The sequence below is a fragment of the Schistocerca nitens genome, chromosome 1 (assembly GCF_023898315.1).
Source record: "Schistocerca nitens isolate TAMUIC-IGC-003100 chromosome 1, iqSchNite1.1, whole genome shotgun sequence".
Lineage (NCBI taxonomy): Eukaryota > Metazoa > Arthropoda > Insecta > Orthoptera > Acrididae > Schistocerca > Schistocerca nitens.
Genome location: NC_064614.1, coordinates 1,029,036,134 through 1,029,043,275, shown reverse-complemented (window position 1 = coordinate 1,029,043,275; position 7,142 = coordinate 1,029,036,134).

Here is a 7,142-nt window from a genome sequence, read left to right as displayed (position 1 = left end):
AATCGAATAAATTGTAGTTTCCTGATTTTCTTTCAATACATAGTTTTTGCTGCTCTTACCAAAAATTCCAGTTTGAGGAGCTGTAGCCCATATTTGATCCCCATTACGAGAAAACAATAAGTCACACTTAACAGAATTTGCGCTACATTGTTCTTCTCCTTCTTCGTAAAAGTATTCTTCATGGTCATCGTCTTCGTGTATTTCTAAGATTTCTGCGACATTTTCTCATTATCATTGTCACTGGAAGATTCACATTCACTAGATGGCTTTTCAGAATCAAAAGATTGCTCCAACTATTCCCTTATCTCCTCATGAGAGAGTCCCCTTCTGCTTAACATTTTCACTTTGTAGAACAGGCAACTGTTATGAAGTATTCCACCAAAATAAATATTTGCATGTCACAAGGAGAACTGTGAAACATTACAGGAATAACAGCAAGAGTCAACAATGGCAAATGACGTAACACACGCTGCGCAGACAGATATCTGGTTGTTGAAAAATTGCTTTTCACCACACGGATCTGCGAGGCCCGTACCGGAGGAAACGTCACCAACACTCTAACACAAAGCCATAGGGAAATTTTTATAATTTTTTTTCCAAAATTATGACTAACTTGACAAATTAGAAAAAGTCATAAAATTTCATTAAAGTAAAATGTACAGTTACTAATAGAGAAGACACTAAATATAAAAGACGGGCCTCTGAGACCCGATGATAGGTAAAAGGTTAAATTAATTTAACATTCTTCGGTACAACAGACAACCATACTTTAATGTGATTGGCTCCACAATGGAAATTTACAAATCTACGTACATTTGAAATTGATGCCATCACAGTTGATCTGTAACTCACTCCTTTTAGTTGACATTGGTCAGCAAGAAACACCTAATCAATTGTGCTTCTACGTTCTTCCCCTCCCCCCCCCCTCCCCTCCCTTGACTGCTGTACCTATGCGTCACGCCTCTGCCTCGATGTAGTCTGCCGACTTTTCCCGAGCTTACAGTATGTTAGTTATTTTACAGATTGATCTTGATCAAACAAACTTTTGCGCTTCACTATTACCGTTTGCCCTACTGCCATCTTCATATCTGTTACAAACGAAAACAGAGTGTAACCAACTAAGTCCAGTTAGCTGACGCTAAACCTATAAAAGGCCTGGTGCTAAATAAGAAAGTTAAAAAGTGTTTCTGTGATTAACAGCCGTGTACACCAGCCTAGCCATACATACCATAAAATATTCTGATGTCGCATGGACGTCAGACTAAACTTGTAAAGTGCTGGTGGTGATCAGAATGCGCCTGGTTTTTATACAAAAAAACCGAGCTCAGCAGAGGGCACAATATTCAGTGTAGCAAATGTAATGGTGAAAATACAGTATGCGTAGTCGTTAATTATAATTACTTTCCATGGCAAACGAGCATCTGACAATAAAACATACGTGTAATTAGATCCATACTTAAAATCCAAATAAAAAGTGCAAATACTAATAATGTGAAGCTCCTTGACTGCCAAAGTAAAACATACAATTGTGTAAAAGCCAGCATAAAAAGTTTAAGAATTAAATCACACCTATAAAGCGAAATCTTCCAGCACGACAATTATTGTAACCGAAAGTGTAAGGTAACTAATGAAACGGTGACTATTAATTAAAACATAAAAATCGATATTCGATAATACATCCGGAGTGGGTATCAATGGCGGCCCGTCGTGGCTTCCCTGTACAACGCTCCTGTTAACCTGCGTCGGAACTTCCGGAGGAAGGTCCAGTCTCCACGTCGCTGGCGGTCGGCGCACACGACCGCACCGCAAGCTGAGGCGCTTGACGCTGCTCAAACTAGTAGGTTTCTGAATACATCAGAATAAGGCTCAAATGGCTCTGAGCGCTATGGGACTTAACATCTGAGGTCATCAGTCCCCTAGAACTTAGAACTACTTAAACCTAACTAACCTAAGGACATCACACACATCCATGCCCGAGGCAGAATTCGAACCTGCGACCATAGCAGTCTCGCGGTTCCGGACTGAAGCGCCTAGAACCGCAGTGCCACCTCGGCCGGCACATCAGAATAAGCAATCAGGTTAAAGTCATTCTGTTCATTCAGCAATAATTCTGGTTGCCGTTTCCTGTGTACATAAATCTCCATTGCCTCGAGTAGGTTCAGTAACTGCTCCTTTGGCGCCCTATGCAACACTTTCATATTATTCTCTATGTTCCCTGACGAATGTTTCTCTCTGTCCAAATGTGTACCGAAAGCGCTCCTACTGTGGTTATACGTGTTCTCCCCAAAACGAGTCTTGAAATTCCTTCCCGTCTGACAGACACAAAACTTATCACAGTCTTGGCAGTTGATCCTATAAACACCAGATTCCAAATATTTGTTCTTGTTGTTGCCAACTTTATGTCGTAGGTCGTAGCCTGCAACTAATTGTACTTTTCGTTTGAAATCCAATTTTTACTTTCGTTTTTCTGAAAGCCTGCGCAATTCTATCTGAAAATGCCCCATTGTACGACATAGCAATAAACTTCTTGCCCTCTGGTTCTATTGCTCCTTCTTGTCGCATGTTTTTGACTTTAGTTTATTATATAGGTTCATTACATCACAGTCCTTATATCCGTTTACTGCCACCTACACAGAACTGATAACAGTGTATGATGCAGAAATTTAAATAGGAAGTGTTTCTTTCCACTTGAGCTACTCCATTGCGCTATCTGTTTGTTGAAAACGTCGTGCAGTGCAAACGAAAAGCTGTAACTGTCTGTCTCTCAAAAGTCTAGATCTGGCCATTTGCATTATCTCATAGCACTGTGGAATGCGGACGTTCTGGAGGAATTTTTGTTGACTTCTGGAGCTGTTGTAGCTATGCACTTCAGCTCATTCGGATACTTTTGAGCACGACTGTACATCTCGCGACAATACCGCGAGAACAAGATACGAGACACGTTCAATAAGTAATGCAACAACTTTTTATGAACGCAGTTTGGTTTATCAGGATTTCGATACACCATATTGTTCCCTATTCTTTTGGCTACGAAATCAAATTTTTCAACATAATTTCCGTTCAACTTACTGGGACTGCGTGTGTGGCAGCATAGTAGCACTTTAATGGTAGACGCTGGAGCGTCCTGCTGCATCAATAACGGCCATCACTTATCCTGTGGAGTGCATCCTTCAGTGTACCAAACAGACCGAAGTCGAAATGTGCGAGATGCGGACTGTAGGATGGATGAGAAGAACAGTCCAATGTTGTTTTGTGAGTCCCACTTGTATGCACAGACTTGTGTGAGGTCTTGCAGTGTCTTGGAGAAGTTGGTTTGCATTTTTGTTGCCACTAAGGTGCTGAAGCTGTTTCTTCAATTTTCTGAGGGAACCAAAAGACACTTCAGACTTGATCGTTCCACCATGAGCAGAATAAACCTTTCAGAGTGCCTTAAGACCGTCGCTACGAATTTACTGCCTGAGGGTGCGGATGTGAACTTTTTTATTGGAGGTGAGTTGGTGTGGCGCCACTCCTTCGATTGTAATTTTGTTTCCAGTTCGAAGTCATGAACCAATGTTTCATCGCCTGTGATGGTATTTGACAAAAAATTGTCACGATCAGGCTGGTAACGCGCAAACAATTCCGCACAGATGGTCCTTCATTGCCCTTTTTGGTGTTCTGTTAGTCGGTGAGGAAATCAGCGGGAACACACATTTGGTGCCCCAACAGATAGATGAGTGTCCCAGCACTACCAGCAGAGACGTCTAGTTGAGCAGCGAGGTGTTTCTCTTGCAAGAGAGTATCCACACATTCCAGTATTGCGGGAGTCACGGCTGTGTCCCCCGGCTGGCACAGGTTTGTGCGACCTTGTCACGATGATGACAGACGCCTTGTACGACGACTCACCGTGCTTTTGTTCACTGTCACGTCATACTGCAAGCGTTTTTGAGTATCGGCGATGCTTGGAGGCTTATAGACAGTCATGTTCTCCTCGCTCCATTTGCGAGTACAATAGGAAAGAGAATGACTGAAGAGGTCGTCACACTCTCAATACTTGGAGCATAACACTGAGTAGTGCACAGTGGTACTGGCCGTATGAGAACAGTATGACAGTATGTGCAACACATTGAAGATGACTTCAGAGCTTTAAAATTTTTGACACTCTTTTGAAATTACTGCGCAATATATTGTATGTGCAAGGCTGATATTGACCAATACACAGCAGTTCCTGCCGAGACTTCATGATTTGTGGATGAGCAAACAACTGATACAGCAACACCAAGCGAATAGATCACGAATGACAGATGAAACGTATCATCTCTTGAAGTTCATTCAGGGGAGTAGTTTGGCTACACATTTTATACGCATTCAGTAGTTAGCTGTACAAACAGTCGACGAAAGTGTTTAAGTGCAGGGAAATAACACTGTAATTGTTGGTTTCAGAAACTTCAATTATTATTGCATGAATACATAACAAAAGTATCTATCGATTCTCTGCAATAATGTATGTTATTCTTCTCAAATTTATAGATCGTTTCCAGCGTTGCGGAAAGTGAAATCCGGCGAGTATATGAACAACATTTTTGCTGTGTGCGTAAGGCATAACGACTTTCAACAATCCACTGAAAGAGTCCTTGTTCATCTTTAAAAAATTTGTCGTAGTCGTCTGGCTCAGCTGTAAGTTGTATCAGCATGTTAGTATAGCTGTGTGTAGAACGCCTTCCAAGCCACTTTTTCGCTCATCGCCGCTTCCTCTTGCTTCTCTTTTTGCAGGACGTAACGTGCAACACTAGGCTGATACAAGCGAGTTTCGCGTCACCGAGCGTCGATGTGTGTCGTGCGCAGGCAAAGTTCTAACTGACGCGTCCTGGGAATAAATATTGCGCAATAATATTGTGCCGTTCTTGGGCTCGCACTCTAGCGCACTATATCGACACAGTATTAATACGCAATAAATACTGATTGTACGAGGCCCCATAACAGTGGTACAGGAAACCCTCCGCTATACACCGTATGGGGGCAGGCAGAGTGTATTTAAGGGACGATCAAAAAGTTTCGGTTTGATGTCTTTGCTGCAGAGTATATGCAAGGTAGCGCCACTCGGTTGCGGGTATATAAGCATCGACATTCAAGCGATTAGAGTGGCATTCGTGTCTTTCCGAGGTGCGTGCGGTAAATGCGGAAACGTAAACTATGGAGACGTCATAGGCAAATGCGTCCAAACAGGAAAAAATTGCTGTCACCCTTTTCTTGGCGGACGAATGACGAACACTGATAGATATCCACTGGAGAATGAAGAAAGTGTATGGGTCAGCATGTCTGTGAGATGTCACCGTTGTGGAGTAGTGCGCCAAAGGGTGTTGCTGATTCGTGATAACCCTCATCCCTGTAACGCAGAAGTTACGCCAACCCAATTTGGAGACAGCCGAGCACCCAGTAGGAGATACTCGAGCACCAGCCCTATAATCCTGATGTCTGCCCATGTGATCATCGTCCCTTCGGTCTCTTAAAGAAGGCCTTGAAGGGTCGACGATTCCTGTCAGACGAGGATGTGCAGCAGGCAATTACGAACTTTTTCCTGCAGCAGGATTGGGTGTTTTACTAAACGGGTACCTTCAATCTGATGTGTGGTGGAATGATTGTCTGCATGCTCACACCGATTTGGCCTGACTGACATACCGATTCTGGGCTGTACGGCCTTCTAACGGAAACTTTCTGATCGCCACTTATGTGTAGTACTAGACTCACAAGAACCATTTGATTTCCTTGGAGTACTTTTTTTCGTTTAGAATCAACGTTTCCATGTACCATCACAAACGTTCAATGTGCCCTTCACAGGAGGAATAATATACATTCAGTCGATAGTCAAACTCATCCCATAATTTACTGAGCATATCTGGAGTTGCTTCCCCCTCTGGTCTTTCCATGCGGTGCCACAGTTCACCGGAAGTTTTTGCAAGGGCAGGCCATAGACGGAGTCTTTCAATAACGGCCACAAAAAAGCACATGTCATGATATCAGGCACCAGTGAGGCAATGCGAGATGCGCACGTTCATTACGGCAGTTCCGTTGTCGAGGCAGTTCATTATTAACAAACGGTTTTGCAAGTATTCCACCACAATCTTATTTTCTAGATGTATGATCTTTATAGTTATACAAAGAAAGTAGACATAAATACAACTTGTACACAATAAAGCTGAGTCTTTAACTAAACACATAAACTAATGAAAAGCAACTGAAACAAGTTTCCACTACCAGAAAGAAAGAAAAAAGTTTGTTTACATCTGGAGAAAATTATACGAACAGAGAACAAGTAGTAGCCGGCCGAAGTGGCCGTGCGGTTAAAGGCGCTGCAGTCTGGAACCGCAAGACCGCTACGGTCGCAGGTTCGAATCCTGCCTCGGGCATGGATGTTTGTGTTGTCCTTAGGTTAGTTAGGTTTAACTAGTTCTAAGTTCTAGGGGACTAATGACCTCAGCAGTTGAGTCCCATAGTGCTCAGAGCCATTTTTTTGAACAAGTAGTATCTAGTTATCATCTTCTATGCATTACTGGCGTAAGTCTTTTGCACCTTGACTGTAGGCGTTATTTGGTGACGGCAGAGTCCATATTTCTCCACTCTATTTGAAGAAGATATTTCAGATGGTCCTTCGTTCTGATGTGATGTTTTCTGACAGTCTTCGAGTTGATTCCAGATGTTCTCTATAGAATTTAAATCTAGCGATTGTGGGGGGGGGGGGGGGTCTTCAAAGTGTGGGGAGTGTTGTAAACATTCCAAAGCTTGACAGATTCAGCAGTAGTCTTTGCATCAATGGTCCGCTGGAAGTAATAGCCATTTGCTGATCCCAGCCTCTCTGCATTCTTCTTAAGAGTGTTTTCGAGAGTCCTCTTGTATTCAAACTTGTCGATATATCCAATCTATGAACACCAGTTCCCAAATGCCAGATGAAACCGTACAGCCCCACACCATCACAATGCTGCTTCCATGTTTCACTGGCTCTACCATTTTCTTAGGTTCCCATTCTGTTCTTGGTAGCCTCCACACTATAATGCGTCCATCACCCTTGTACAAGCAGAATTTGGTCTCGTCCGACTAGAAAACGTGATTCCCGAATCGTGTTGGTATCACCATACACTGGCTAGCCGATTCTTGACGTTTTTACT